This window comes from Oculina patagonica, chromosome 6 (assembly GCF_052425735.1).
Source record: "Oculina patagonica isolate OP01 chromosome 6, crgOcupat, whole genome shotgun sequence".
Classification (NCBI taxonomy): Eukaryota; Metazoa; Cnidaria; class Anthozoa; order Scleractinia; family Oculinidae; genus Oculina; species Oculina patagonica.
In genome coordinates this window covers 23666767-23683075 of record NC_135763.1, presented here as the reverse complement: position 1 = coordinate 23683075, position 16309 = coordinate 23666767, and the positions used below count along the sequence as shown (strand labels likewise).

At 36.0% G+C, this 16309-nt stretch overlaps 1 long non-coding RNA gene and 1 pseudogene across 1 annotated transcript; both read left to right on the top strand.

The window, feature by feature from the left end:
- The first annotated feature begins 2016 nt into the window (after window positions 1-2016).
- Window positions 2017-7216, top strand: LOC144657951 (uncharacterized; annotated as a pseudogene).
- A 1147-nt stretch (window positions 7217-8363) lies between these two features.
- LOC144657214 (uncharacterized) lies at window positions 8364-8726 on the top strand. The gene is made up of 2 exons (XR_013571483.1): window positions 8364-8487; window positions 8527-8726. It is a non-coding gene; the product is annotated as an uncharacterized LOC144657214 (long non-coding RNA).
- The last annotated feature ends 7583 nt before the right edge of the window (window positions 8727-16309 follow it).

Sequence of the window (16309 nt, the reverse complement as noted above, 5' to 3'; positions counted from 1 at the left end):
ACGCCGAATTACTTAAAAAGGCCGATGATGTAGCTGATGGACGAGTGGTCCTTAATAGATTCCTTCTATGGGTCCCAAAATTGACTCCAAAGGACAGCCTATATGATAAGTTTGTTAGTTCCTTCTTGGTAAAGAACACTTGGACGTATATGCGCGAAATGTATGAGGTTTCCGCCCCAACGAATAGCAGTGGATTCTTCCAGATATCATCCAGTATTGATAATGTTAAGGCTATCTTTGTATATCTACAACGAGCTAAATCAAACAATGCAGATGAAAATCCCTATGAATTTGATACCTACAATATCAATCTTGACCGTGGGAATGGTAGTTATTTGACAACATGCCGATTGGAATACGGCAACGGAGTGTTTTATCCTGAGACCGAATATGATAGTGAGTCCAAAGTTAGGATATTCAATGATTTAATGTCTTATGGTATGAGAAAGAATGATTACAACAGCGGTACACAACTCAACTTGGCAAATTACAACTCTCTCTATCCTATTATCTTTTTTGATTTATCATATCAAGCAGAGCGAGTAACTAGAGACCCAAAGCAGTTGATCTTCAGATATAAACTAAACGCTAATAGTGCGGAAGATAGTCCTTTCAACGTCCATGCCATCGTTCTTTATGATGAGACAATCGTTATTGACAAGGTGGGTAATGAGCTGGTTATTGTATAAATCAATCAATTGAATATTATGTATAAACCATTTTATTTTGTATACGTTTTATAAACAAGAAATTATATAACGTAGTATATATACAAGTAATGACAACTTATCACTCTCATAAAGTTAATCTATCAGAAGGACAGCGAAGGAAGCTTTTGACTGCTTATAGAAATAAAAGTGAAATTACAATTCGCTTAAGCAATTCAGATCTGACTGGCAATGACAGTTTAATGCTAACTCAACGACAAATCAATAAATTGAATAAGGCTAAGAAGTTAGGTGTTGGATCTGATTTAAACATCTTAAAGACACAAATTCGAAAGGTCATTAGGGTCGGTCATGGGGCACCGCGAATTGGTTTTCCAATGATTGGAATTAGTGCTCCGAAAACGCAAACAAGATCAAGAAGGTCAACAACTAACAAATCAACAACTCATGACACAACAACGAAAAAAGACGGGGGTAAAATCAAACTACCAAATAAGAGAAATGCATTATCTTACAGACCGCCACCATTCATTGGTTCTTGGGATCAATATAATAAATTTCTCAAAACTGGGGGATTAGTTCTTCCAAATTATATTTCAAAAAAAAAGATTTCAAAACCCAAAAAAAAGTAATCAAGCCAAAATTTCATAAGAATATACCCATGAGTAATTTTGATCTCATACAATGGTGTAAGTATTTGAATATACCAATAAAAGATGTACTAATGAGAGATGAGACCGTTCCACATAATCACAAATTAGGATTATTCATTTATAATCTTGAACCATCCTATATGAGCGGAAGTCATTGGGTTGCAACTTATGTAAAAGATAACGCTATCAATTATTTTGATAGTTTCGGTATGCCTCCATTTCAAGAAATAGTCGATCACGCAAAAAAGAAGAATTTAACATTGATACATCAAAACAATCAGATACAGAGCATAAAGACTACCACCTGCGGATACTTTTGTATATACTTTCTCAACGAAATGAATAAGGGGAATTCGTATTATAATTTATTAGAAGTGTTTGACATATATGACACAATGAATAATGAAAAATTCATTCAACATTATTTCAAAAATATGTAACGTAATATATATACAATGACTAAATCGTATTGTGTACGTGAAAAAATAAAAACTAATTCAGTTCCTAATTCTGAAAAATATATGAGAACAAAAAACAATCGTTTAATACTCAAATCGAAATGCGTTTCTTGTGGTATTACTAAAACCCGTTTTGTTAGTGAGAAAAAAGGGGGTAAAATAGGTGAAACGATTAACAAAAAGGTCGGCGAAAAGATTCCAGGGTTTCAACAGGCTCAAGACTTAGCATCGGCTATCATGGGTGCTACCGGAGGCGATAAAGATTTGCTTAAACGTTACTGGTCGGGCAATATCGCTAAAGGGGCTTTTAATAAGAAGAATGGTTTATTCTCAAAGAAATTCTGGACATCTCCAAGTGAACACCAAGATCCTTCATGCTCTGGTACTATTTGGGATAAGAAATCTAAAAAATGGCGAAACACATACTGTGATTAAATATCTAATGTATATATATATATATATATGTGTAAGTCATACTGTGTTTCATGTAAAAAGAATACTGAGTCAATGAATTCTAAAAAAGTCAAAGCAAAGAATGGCCGTCTTATGGAAAAATCAAATTGTTATATTTGCGGTAAAAAGAAGAGTAAATTCATAAAAAGTCATAGTGGTGGAGCTCTTGCAAGACGAAAAGGCCCTTCTACTGTTGATAAAATAGCCTATGTAGCATCTAATTTCATAACTCCATCACCTAGCTTTGCTTCAATGGCAAGACTTTTAGCAGGGCAAGCTCTCAAAGGTGTAAAAGACAATGTTGATTACTACAGAAAGGGAGAAGGTATCGATATCCATAAAGCTATTCTGAAAGTAGCACCCAAAAAGGGTTTTGTTATTCCAGGGCATAAATATACCGGACCTGGAAATCCTCTTGAAAAACAGGTAAAATGGGATCCAAAAACAGGTAAAATACTAAAAATATATGAGCAACCAACTGGCAAAACAGACGCTGTTAGCATGCAACATGATGTAGATTATTCTGTATGTACTGACAAACCATCAAAAGATCAGGTTAAATGCAAAAACGAAGCTGATAAAAAGATGGTAAAAGCCCTTGATGCTATCCCATGGAAGGACAGACAATGGGGTCATGCTATTGCAAGGAACACTATTGCTACCAAGGCTAAAGTAGGTATGGGTGTAAAACAAAAGAAGACAAAAAACGGAAAACGGCGTTGAGTAAAAATGATTGGTCTCAACAATTAGCCGATGAGTTACATAAACCAATCAGACGAAAATTTAAAACTAGAAGAGTAATATCAAATGGAATTGACGACATATGGTCTGCTGATTTAGTTTTTATGGATAAACTTTCAAAATGGAATAAAGGTTATAAATATCTATTGACTATAATTGACGTATTCAGTAAATTTGCTTGGGCTATACAATTGAAAGATAAGAAAGGTGCATCAATAACTAGCGCTTTCAACAATATTGTCATTAATGACAAGCGTAAACCTGAATATCTCTGGGTTGATAAGGGATCTGAATTTTATAACAAAACATTCAAGGAATGGCTAAAGCAAAATGATATTAAGATGTATTCCACTTTTAATGAAGGTAAAGCTGTTGTTATTGAGAGATTTAATAGAACTTTGAAAAATAAAATGTACAAACAGTTCACTGTTCAAGGTAACACACAGTATTTAGATATGCTACCCAAACTGGTGAAAGAATACAATAATACAAAACACAGTTCAATAAAGATGACACCAACAGAAGCTTCAAAGGAAAAGAATCAAGGAATTGTATATATTAACCTATACGGAAATATGGAGCCATTATCAGCTAAACCAAAATTTAAGGTTGGTGACAGAGTCAGAATATCTAAGTATAAACGAATTGTTTTCGATAAGGGTTATACACCGAATTGGAGTGAAGAAATATTTAAAATAAATAAAATACAATACACTAATCCCATCACTTACAAACTGAAAGATCTCAGAGATGAAGAAATACAAGGTAGCTTTTATGAACCTGAATTATTAAAAGCAAAACAGGATGTATTCAGAATTGATAAAGTGATCCGTAGAGATTATAAGAAGAAACAAGCTTTAGTTAAGTGGAAAGGATACAGTGATGACTTCAACAGTTGGATTCCAATCAAGGATTTGAAAGATATATAAACAATTTTTAAGAGTGCCTTAAAATCAATTATCAAGTATTACACATGCAAATAAAAATATTAAGTATAATATTTTTATAAATCAGTATTTGATTACAAAAAATATTTTAGGACATACATTCATTTTAAAAAAACATTGAATTTATCAACAACTAATTTTTCATCTAATTGATTTTCATTATAAAAAAAGGTATCAATATTTATAATACTACAGCCGTTATCAAAAAGCATTTCGACAATATCTAAATTAAACAAATTTGATATTACGTAATTAGTATCTTTATAATTATCAAAATATGCTTCAATATAATCGGCCCATGGGTTAGCCCCGCCATCCATAACAATTACACTGTTTGGCTGATTAAATACCATGTGCTTGAAATTAAATTCATCTTCTAAGATTTTAGCAATTATTTTAATATCATTCGATCTATTATTTTTATCCGAGGTTAAACCGATTATAAATCTTTTATTATTCATATATATATTACAAAGAGATTTTATTTTTATATGGATTTATGTGTTTTTCCCTTAAACGCACTATAAAAAACACATATAAAAAAAAAAAATGTGTCATAATATTATATGAGTAAAGCAGATATAAAAAACAACCAATTATCTAATTTAATCAATGAAATAACATCAAATCATGATACAAACAGTTGCTCAAAACATGTAATATCTATACTAAAACTTGTAATAGCACTCAATAAAAGAGCTCAATTAAATGAAAAAATATTATTCCATTTAAAATCCATCTCAAATTTAAATCCAATAAAAAACATCCATAAGCTACAAGAATTGAGTAATCATTTAGATTCTCAAGTTAAAAAAATTGATATTTTAAAATCACAAATCATCAATTCAAACATTAAAAAAATAGAAATCATTATAAAAGATGATAATATAAATTTATCTAAATGTTAAATAACTAATCTACTATAAAAGAGATATAAAAAATAACGAATCACAAGAAATATATAACATTAAAAATTTACCATAACTGTCGGTTGCATCATTTACAACAAAAAATCAGATTAAACGCACTGTATAAATGATATAAAAAATAATGTATAATAAATATTATAATGACATCAAATTACATCAAAGAAAAATTCGTTGAGATGATGAATATCATAGAAAAACATTGCATTAAAGACAATACACTTTTCTTACAATTAAGTGAAAAGGAACAATCAAATAGATTAGTTAACATTTGTACTGATCTCGGTATTATATCAAATATGATCCAACATAAAAACATGTTCAAAAATCTGATAAAAATACAAAAATATTATATTGAAAATGTAATATAAGACGTTCATTTTAAACGCACTAGAATCCAACTTGATAAAAGGAATAATTAAACGCACTAAGATGCAAGATTTTTAAAAAATAGTATAAGAGATTTTTTTATTTTGATTAAAGGGTTTAGCAAGGGTTGGTTTTTAAGGCTTGGTTTCACAGGCTTGAATTTCAGTTTTGGATCCAATATTTGATTCCAATATTTGAATCCATTTTTGATTCTATTTTTGATTTCATTTTTGATTCTATTTTTGATTCTATTTTTTGAATCCAGTGCTGTGCAGTAGTATAGGAGTTGGGGATGTAAGAGATTATAAAAATTTTTATGATCTCGTACCCCCAACTCCTATACTACTAAAATCTAATCTGTTATAGGGAAATGTCTGTCTCTATTTGAGGAAGCTATCCAGAAAATTTTAAAAGCTTTCTCATCGAACGTGTCAAACTTGGCGAAAAGGACCTGGAAATGCATGTTTGTGACTGATGAATTAATTAATACGCCATAGATTTTCATTTTGGGACAACTCTTAGTATCCTTTTCTCGGGGGTGGGGAGGGGGGCTAGTAATTTCCCAGTCAGCAATAACTTTTTAAAAAATCTGTGATAAGCACCATTATTACGCTTGACCACTGGTCGTTACCTTGAATTAGACAGCAAGCCCCCACCTTGGAATTTTTTTACTTTAACTTTTTCGTTTTAAAAATGTCACCGATATATCCGCGAGATGCATTCGAAAACCAGAAAAAACCGTAGTTAGGGACATCTGTTTCACGACCACAGAAATAGACTGAATTCCAATTGTTTCTACGAATAAAATCGATCCCAATTTTGTATCATACGTGTAAGACGAGCCGCCATGTTTACTTCTTCCATTCAACGGAATACCGCTGTTATTGAAGGCTCTGAAAATGACAACATTTTACTTTTTGCAAGGGTAGTGTGACATTTGCTTGACAAAATATGAACTTGATTGAGCAACACGTTATCTCGCGCAAATTGTTAGCCTGCGAATACAGCCGCCTCTCATTCGCTTCCGCTACTACGTGCAAAATTTCGAACGTAGTAGCGGGAGCGAATGAGAGGCGGTTGTATTCGCAGGCTAGAAAATTGTGTTCTATGTAATCCAAATTACACAAATGATTATCTTTTGCTCTTTTATATTAAATTATTTTTGCTGCATTCATTTTGACTGAGCGTCGTTCTATCCTTCTATCTTGGTTTCGTGAAATGGCTAGTTTATTTTGCGTGAAACGTGAAATGACCGTTTTATTTTTGTGAAACGTGACCTTGACTCCCACCGTATAGACAACCGTCTAAAACATTCTACAGATGTCCACTTCCAGAAAACCTTCTTGACTACAGATCTGCGGAATCCAGAACTCGCCTCTCTCGCACTATTCAAACAGGCTATGCTGTCCCGTACCTGGCTCTGTCATCGTGTTATACTTTTCAATCTACGCCAAACTACTGTGGGGTTAGTACGCTAGCGATTATTTTGAACTCCTTGCAGATAGATCCACGGCGCAGCTGGAAAACTATGTGGCGATGGTATACAGATGAATTCTTAGATTATTGTCTTTCTAACGTCGACGTTAAAGAATCTGGAACTACCCTGGATGAATTTGTTTGGTTGGCAGAATCTAATGGAGCTACTGCATCACTTGTGCGACCAACTAACTCGATAGAGCATTCGATAAATTTGTTGAAAGCATAGAGCGAGTGTGTACTGGAGGTAGAAGGGGAAGCGATCAAAATTTCGACGTAGAAATTCCAAAAGAGCTTATTGCGGTATCATACTCGAGGGAAGCCGTTGCGCAATTCGGAGGCGGTCACTTCAGTCCCATTGCTGCACTGGACCAACAAACGAACTCTGTGTTGGTATTAGATACAGCACGGTACAAGTATCCACCACATTGGATTCCTGTTCAACAGTTATTTCAAGCGATGTTGCCATTAGACTCTGTAACAGGCAAGAGCCGTGGGTATGTCCTCTTGGAGGCCAAACAATAATAGGCATTTGTGCCAAAACATAAGGAAAGCGACGTTGGAGTTTTTGTTTATTAATTTAATTTTTAATTTATTTTTTTACAAGCCGCAGACCTTATTATGCATACGACGTCTTTAGAGACTTGCAAAACTCTGTAAGTATACGATTGCACTGATCGTGTCAAGAATCGTTTTTTTTTTTTTTTTGGCTTTATGCATTTGAAATGGTTTAGTTCTTTCAGACACTTAGAAACAGAATGCGCTAAAGTAAAACTGAACGAGAACACATGGTTTATTTCCATAGTGCATAATTTCTGATTTCAACGGGCGTTATATATATAATTAGACTCCTTAGTTGTATGTTGGTGGAAATTTTATGTGCAGCATAACTGTGTTAGATGTACTTATGTTGAGCAAACAAAGATGTTGAAATTAAAAAAGAATTCGTTAACCTGTTTCGTTTTGCATCGCGTTCTTGTTATCGATTACTCTTTTACGAAATTGCCTGGTCAGACTGTCAGAGTAAAATCGGGTTAAATTACAATACAATCGTTTTTCACGAATCGCGGATTTTTTTGAGCGGAGCGGGACGGCTGTACACAGGCTATGCACGAGCTATCTATAGACATCTAAGTATTTTTTTCGGGTGTTTTCTGCAAAACACCAACGTTAAATTGTTAAAATCTAGGATTTTGGGAAAGCAGATTTGACCTTCAGAACCTCGTAAATATGTAGGGTATGCACAAAAGTGGTTTACACTGATTGGCCTGCGGCATCTCCAAAAAAAAAAAAAAACATTCGTAAGGATGAGAATTTTGGGCCTCTGTATGCATAGTACACTATTGTTCCTAGGCAGAATTTTGTTTCCTAGTGTATTCTTTGGTATTGTTCTATATTTTATTGCCTTTTTAATTATTTTTAAGTATATAATTATTCAAAGAGTATGCAGGAACCCCGACGAACGATGCCCAAAATACACGGAATATTCCGTGAAGAAAACGGACAACGGACATTTTTTGTCCTTTGTAGTAATTGGATTAAAATAGGCCAGGTGTATTAGGGGCCAACCATTTTACTTTTGAGGGGGGGGGGGGGATGGGTGATTTTGAAAAAAAAAATATCCTGCAAGCGCATGCATGCAAGAATAAAATTCCTGCACAGGACAGTGGTCCAAAAAAAAAATTCATGCGTGTAAAGTAGGCTGGAAAAAAATTTCTGGCAAGATGTTCGCTGGGTTGACACATTCAACTTTTAATATCAGCAAACTGTTAAAATATTTTAGCATCTGGACTTAGGTAACAGGGATTCATAGCACAATAATGTGTCCCCTTTAGTTGGCTTTTTTGCCTGTGGTTACCGATCTTGGTACATATTTTCTCAAATTCAAGATCACGCCTGGTGCTGTGACTTTAAGAACAATGTTTTGCATGTACTCTAAATCGAGGATGCCAGGATACATGTAGCTGCTGGAACATGAAGTAAACTTTATTATAAATATCTATTTGATACAAATATGTAAAGTTAAAGCTCTTTATTCTATTAACAAAAAATATTTCAACTGTAGACAACTTGTGATTTTGCTCCAAGACTACGAAACAGCCTCCAATGGTAAATTGTCATTCTCTTAAACAATGTAGTCTGGTAGACACAAACAAAGATATTAATTACACTAAATATCTATCCCATAAAATCACTCTGTGATACATGCAAAAAAAATTTGGACGTTTTATTTCGAACGTTTAATTTTCGGACACTTTTTGTCTCATTTCGAACAAATTTCGGACAAAACTTTCGGACACTTTGGTGAAACATGGCTTAAGTAAATTTACGCCTACAAAACACGAATTAGAGTGAAACAATATCTGTGAAAATGATGGTTTTACTGCACTCTCAAGGTTTTACACGACCTTATGCGCCTACTGCCGCAATGAGTCATGATGATGAAGGTTTTACAGATACACCGACGCGTTAACCCCCGGGGGGGGGGGAGTACTCCCATAAATTTCGGATAGGGGTGTGCCGCGAAGGTTCTTAAACCCTGACCCTATTTGAAGATAAAGAAAGCGAAAATTGATACCCTTTTTAAGGCCCAAAACTGAAAAATGACACCCTATTCAAGGGAAGGAGAAGCGTTTTGTTACGACGCAAATAACGGTATCATTTTTGCTTCTTTTGGCAATGTGTTCCCGGTGTGATCATTAGATAGGGTACCTAAATTCTATCAGCTTAAATAAACGCTCAGCTAAACGTAAAAAGGCATCCGTTCAAGTGTTAGTAAAGCGGTTTTGATTTTATAAAGATTTGTGTCTTGCCGTGCGCGGTTAGCCCCTATTTAAGGACTGAGAACCTCAAAAACCGTACCCTATCGGGCGGCACATACCTATATAGCACATATATGGGAGTACCCCCCCCCCCCACCCCCCGCGCGTAAACAACACAAATACTATCAAGCCGTCACGTATTTCAAGCCATGTCTCAACTAGAGTTCGCTCCATAAAGGAAACTCAAAGCTGAAAGTGGCTTAATGATCTGCCACAAGGGCTAGATCTTCAAAATGATCATAATATTATGGTTCTAGTTCCTCAGTTACAGCTTCCACTATTTCGCTCATCCCCGAAAACCCTTCCTTGTCAAGTCGGTTTTATTTGTGTACTGAAAACAATTATACTGTACTGTAGATATTTCGGATGCTTAAAATTTCAGACGCTTAGAAATTTTGGACGGTTTTACTTTTGTTTCAGTTTGAAAAAAAAATCCTGCAAGAGCACGTGTGCAAGAAAAAAATTCCTGCACAAGACCATCCTTACAAAAAAAAATTCGCACATGTACAGTGGGTTGAAAAAAAAAATTCACGCCCACACCAAATCACCCATCCCCCCCCCCCCCCCCCTCAGAAGTAAAATGGTTGGCCCCTTAGTAAGAGACGGACCATTAGAAATAACTGGAGGGGGGAAGTAACTTTTACCAAAAAAGAAACATTCCTGCAAGGAAAACTTGTTGAAAAAAATCCTGCAAGCGGTTGTGCCTGAAAAAAAAAGTGCAACGAAATTGACGTTAAGTGTTGTATGATGGCATTTATAAATAGTACAAAACGTCCATCAGAATGCCTAAAATAGCGTTTCTGTTGATCTGAAAAATACAATTCCCGGGGAGCATGCCCCCGGTCCCCTCTAATTTAGGTTATTTGCGGCCATGTACCGAGCGAACAGAATCAACTGATTCCTATCAACTATTTAGTTGCAAACACATTTGACCAACACTAACAATCACGTCCCATTAGCTTGGAAACATTTGCTTCCGTAACAATGGCTGCGGTCACATCTACGACGTAACTAAAGTTTAACTATAGTTAGTCTCAAGTTAGGTGACGTCATACCTAACTAGTTAGTGCTTTCTGTCGTCTTTGCGGTCACACCAATGCAGTTAACTATAGCTAGTTCTGATTAGGTTGTGAATAATTTGGTATTTAAATTAGTTCATGACAGCCCTTGTGGTTTATTTGTGTCCAGGTGTTCCTCTATTTTTTCTATTTTTGCACGGCATTTCGGCGTTGAAGAAAATAAAATGAAGTAAGGATGCTGGAAACCGAAGAATTCAAGCTTTATTTTTGCTAACATTGATGATATGTAATTTTTCGGCATGTTGTTTTTCTTGTTTTCCTTCCCTTGACGCTTTGTTTTGCATATTTATGTTCATCTCGCACGTGCGAAAAGAATTATCGCATTCTGATTGGCTTTTCGTTTGTAAACTTAAGACTAACCCATGAACCTTGCTTGGGTATAGCTATAGTTAGTGGGTATTGTTTTGGATCAGCGAGGCGTAAATTTTCTAACTATAGTTAGGGCGAACAGAGAAGCGGTCACATTATCGAAATAGCTAACTATAGTTAACGCCGTCCTAACTATAGTTAGCAGTCTAGATGTGACCGCAGCCAATGTCTCCTAGTTTAGTCAGGCCTTAAGAGGCAAAACAGTTGCCGAATGCCGGCAAGCATGGTGCCATTGATTATAAACACAGACAGTTCGCCAATCCTTGTAAGCCTATTGTTCCAAATGATTTGGTTAAGAGTAATAAAAATCTCTATTTTGTCGGAGGACGGTAACATTCAAAACTTCCTAGTACAAGCTTATATTCTTATAAAAAAATTTCGCAGGTTCTTCATTGTGTTTAGATAGTTGAAATTGTAATTGTAGAGTGTGCTATTGTTGAATTACCTATGATTGCTGGAAAGTAGAGAATTAACCCTTAGGTTAATTACTGTCAAGTAACCCAGTAATTTCCTTCTGAGCGTTAGCCCTAGAAAGGAAATCGGGGACCACACGAGGCAAAGAAAAATTCTTTGATCTCGGTGGAATTCGAACCCACGACCTCCGGATTAAAGGATTACCGTTGCTCTACGGAGTGAGCTACGAGGCCAGACGGGAGCAGGTCGTGAATAATTAAGGTGGCACCTCTAATTGGCTTAGGGTCCTTGTCAAAGTATGTTAACGTTGAACTGAGTACACATTTTAAGTCATCTCTGACTGACTTAGGGTGATGTCTTTGTGTGTCACTGTGGAATTGAATACGCGTTCAGTTCTGACTGGCTTAGGGTATTTGCCAAAGTGTGTTATTGTTGAATTGTAAACACGTTTTACCTTTGCTTGACTGAGGGTCATTGTCATAGTATGTTGTTGTTGAATTGAGTGGTGTCAAGAACGCCGTTTGGCAGAAAAAAGAAAGAAGCAAAATCTCGGAAATCATTTTCGTTAATTCGTTGATGCTATCTCTATAAGGTTACCATACTCGGTTTTATGACATCTTCTTTTAAAGCTATCGAACCGTTTCCATGATGATGAGCTTCATGCGACTTTGAAATCGTTGACCCCTGCCGATGTTCTGCAGTTTTACTGCAGAACATTAGCAGGGGGTCTAGATTTTTCGACACGTATGAATGAAATTCCTTGACGCCTCTTCGCCAGAGATGTGTTAAGGAATCAACATACTCGAATACCGATCTGTCAGCAAATGGTCAAGTAAACCAGGTTGATCGACAGAATACAGGATAAAATATACCACAGTACAGTCGAGAATGCCGGAAAACAAGGATGCAAACAGACAACATTCACCAAGGAAACTAGCGGATTTACTAAAGACGACAATAACCCAAAATTATTTGTAAAACCGACCAATTGGCCATGGGATGTAGTTCAGGAAGCATGGCGGCTTATTCGGTTACGAAACAAAACAACTTCCGGCGCTAAATTGTGTTCTTGTAAGAACAAAATTCTCATTTAGATAAAATGTTATTCTTATCCTCAAAGAAACGGGTTTCAAAAAGCGCAACGGCATCTTAACTCGCGATAAAGTTTCAGACGCTTAAAATGTCTTACATCGCAAAACGCGGGAGCAAAATAGATTTACACATGAAAATTACAAAAGCCTCAAAACAACATACTAGTATACCACTGTAGATACCGGAAGCGGCGTGACGGCTTTTTCACTCGCAAAACGTTTCTTTTGGGCTAAACACGATGAAGCTTTGCGGGACCCGGAACGTAACACTGAAATGTAACATGTTTAAATACTCAACTTAATGATTGAGATAATCAACTTGAGATAGGTTGACCGTCATTAAATAATTAGGATTCAACCAATTGCAATATTCAGCCCGGAAGATTTTAATTTTAAATGTCTACTTTTTAAGCCTTAATTTGAGTTCCCAATGAAACACCCGGAGAATTAGAATTCCCACAGATCCACAGCCTAAAAGGCTAAGCTGCTCTGCTGCTTCACGGATAAAGCCAAACAATATTTGGTTTAAAAGATTTAAAGATTTAAATAAATGCTTTTAATTGTTTAAAGCCTGTCAATTGAAGTTCCCAATGAAACACCTGGAGAAAGAATTCTCACAGAGCCACAGCCTAAAAAGGCTACGCTGCTCTGCTGCTTCAGGGAAAAAGCCAAACAAAATGTGCTGTTAAAGATAATTTAAAATTAATGTTCAATGTGTTTAAGCCTAAATTTTTAATTTTTGTTCCCAATGAAACACCTGGAGAAAGAATTCTCACAGAACAACAGCCTAAAAAGGCTAAGCTGCTCTGCTGCTTCAGGGGAAAGCCAAAAATATTTGCTGTTAAAGATTAAAATTTATGTTCAATGCGTTTAAGCCTAAATTTTTAATTTTAGTTCCCAGTGAAACACCTGGAGAAAGAATTCTCACAGAACAACAGCCTAAAAAGGCTAAGCTGCTCTGCTGCTTCAGGGGAAAGCCAAAAATATTTGCTGTTAAAGATTAAAATTAATGTTCAATGCGTTTAAGCCGAAATTTTTAATTTTAGTTCCCAGTGAAACACCTGGAGAAAGAATTCTCACAGAACAACAGCCTAAAAGGCTAAGCTGCTCTGCTGCTTCAGGGGAAAGCCAAAAATATTTGCTGTTAAAGATTAAAATTAATGTTCAATGCGTTTAAGCCGAAATTTTTAATTTTAGTTCCCAGTGAAACACCTGGAGAAAGAATTCTCGCAGAACAACGGCCTAAAAGGCTAAGCTGCTCTGCTGCTTCAGGGATAAAGCCAAACAAAATGTGCTGTTAAAGATTAAAATTAATGTTCAATGCGTTTAAGCCTAAATTTTTAATTTTAGTTCCCAGTGAAACACCTGGAGAAAGAATTCTCGCAGAACAACGGCCTAAAAGGCTAAGCTGCTCTGCTGCTTCAGGGATAAAGCCAAACAAAATGTGCTGTTAAAGATTAAAATTAATGTTCAATACGTTCAAGCCTAAATTTTTAATTTTAGTTCCCAGTGAAACACCTGGAGAAAGAATTCTCGCAGAACAACGGCCTAAAAGGCTAAGCTGCTCTGCTGCTTCAGGGATAAAGCCAAACAAAATGTGCTGTTAAAGATTAAAATTAATGTTCAATGCGTTTAAGCCTAAATTTTTAATTTTAGTTCCCAGTGAAACACCTGGAGAAAGAATTCTCGCAGAACAACGGCCTAAAAGGCTAAGCTGCTCTGCTGCTTCAGGGATAAAGCCAAACAAAATGTGCTGTTAAAGATTAAAATTAATGTTCAATACGTTCAAGCCTAAATTTTTAATTTTAGTTCCCAGTGAAACACCTGGAGAAAGAATTCTCGCAGAACAACGGCCTAAAAGGCTAAGCTGCTCTGCTGCTTCAGGGATAAAGCCAAACAAAATGTGCTGTCAAAGATTAAAATTAATGTTCAATGCGTTTAAGCCTAAATTTTTAATTTTAGTTCCCAGTGAAACACCTGGAGAAAGAATTCTCGCAGAACAACAGCCAAAAAAGGCTAAGCTGCTCTGCTGCTTTAGGGATATTTAGCCAAAAGATACTTGGTTCTAAATATTTTAATTATTTCTTTTTAATGTTTTAAGCGTGAATTAGAGTTCCCAATGAAACACCTTGAGATAGAATTCTCACAGAGCCACAGCCTAAAAAGGCTAAGCTGCTCTGCTGCTTCAGGGAAAAGCCAAAAATATTTGCTGTTTAAGATTAAAAATAATGTTCAATGCAAAAACCTGCATGGAGAAAAAATTTTCACAGAGCCACAGCCTGAGGAGGCTAAGCTGACCAAACAGTATTTGGTCTTAAAGATTTAAATTTATGAGTTTAGCTTCCGTTTATAAAGTTTTAAATTTTTCAGTGTATTAAGTGGACAAAAAATGTATCAATAAATGCGAAACCTTGAAAATATACAATTTCGTAAGTTGATACATGCCAATTTTTTTCTAATAAATGTTAAGAACTGAAGCATTTAAAAAGCAATCATGAGGACTTACATTTTCCATGTCGTCGATTTCCAAACAGTCGATCGATATCCTCATGTAGTCGTGTGAACGTTTTGATTTGCAGCGTGACTAAGAAACTGCAGCGGCGTTCGCACAAGATGGCGGGAAACTCACTTCTTACCACCATTTCATCGAAGGATGTGAATTTTTAAGTCTCGGACCGCGTGGAACTCCACTAAACCGCTTAATTTATCGCCTTTCGGATTTTCCCTCGCCGGAGGTTTGGTCAGAATACAAAAAGAACGAAAACGATGTCTCTCGCCGATCGACTTTCGCGCCATATTTACGATCGGCTAGATCGTAGATTGTTACCTCCACAAATTACATCTAATACCGGGCTCTGTGCTGGCTACGAGTTTTGAATAAGTCTGCAAGGCAACTCATTTGAAACACCACACCGATTTGTAGTCTTAGAAAGCGAAGGTTCGAACACTTTGTGACGAGATGACTCACGTACATGCCGCCATTCTATCTCACCCTTGTTTCCCGTATTATTAGTTAGATATTCACACCGCATGATCATCTTCCATAAATGTCCAGATTATCTGGTCTTTTTCATTTACTCACGCCGTGACATTTGCGACACCACAATAACCGCAAAGTACACGGTCACGACAGATCGCTAAAACCACCTAACACTACTGACCGGAAATTACAACCCATACCCTGCTGCGGATTTCAAAGTCGCAAGAAGCTCGTCATAAAATTGGTATTAACTCTGCTTGATACTATATCCGACATTTTCGTACTCGTTGCTATGGTAAAAAAATTCGCCACGCTCTTTTTGTTTATTAAAATTTACTTTATCTATAAAACTGCATTCAAAATTTAAGTTTTAGTAAATCGCGATGACTCTAAGTACCACAATGACAGTCTAGAATGTGTGGATGTTGTTGCTGATATCAGGAAGAACGTGGGAAGATGCCGTTTTAGTTTTACTTACTTATCCTCATCGGGCCCATGAGGACTCTTGAGGCACAAAAATAATGCCACTGAAACACAAAAACACAAAAATAATGCCACTGAAACACAAAAACACAAAAATAATGCCACTGAACGATGACATGACGAAGGTCAACATATAACAATATGCCTATTTGACACCAGCTAAATTTGTTTGTTTTCCTCCACTCGTTACCATGGTGACCAAGTTGTTGGTCGATGAAATATGTACGGCCTTATTAGTTTCTTTACATGTCTTAGATGTTAAAATCTTATCTGAATGAATCTGAACATCTTCTTTGACATTGCGTGCGTACCAGTGCGAGCCTTGATCACTCTACCTCGTTCCAAAGTGGATGGTGTCCGGCCTGTCGTCGGCTTGCTCT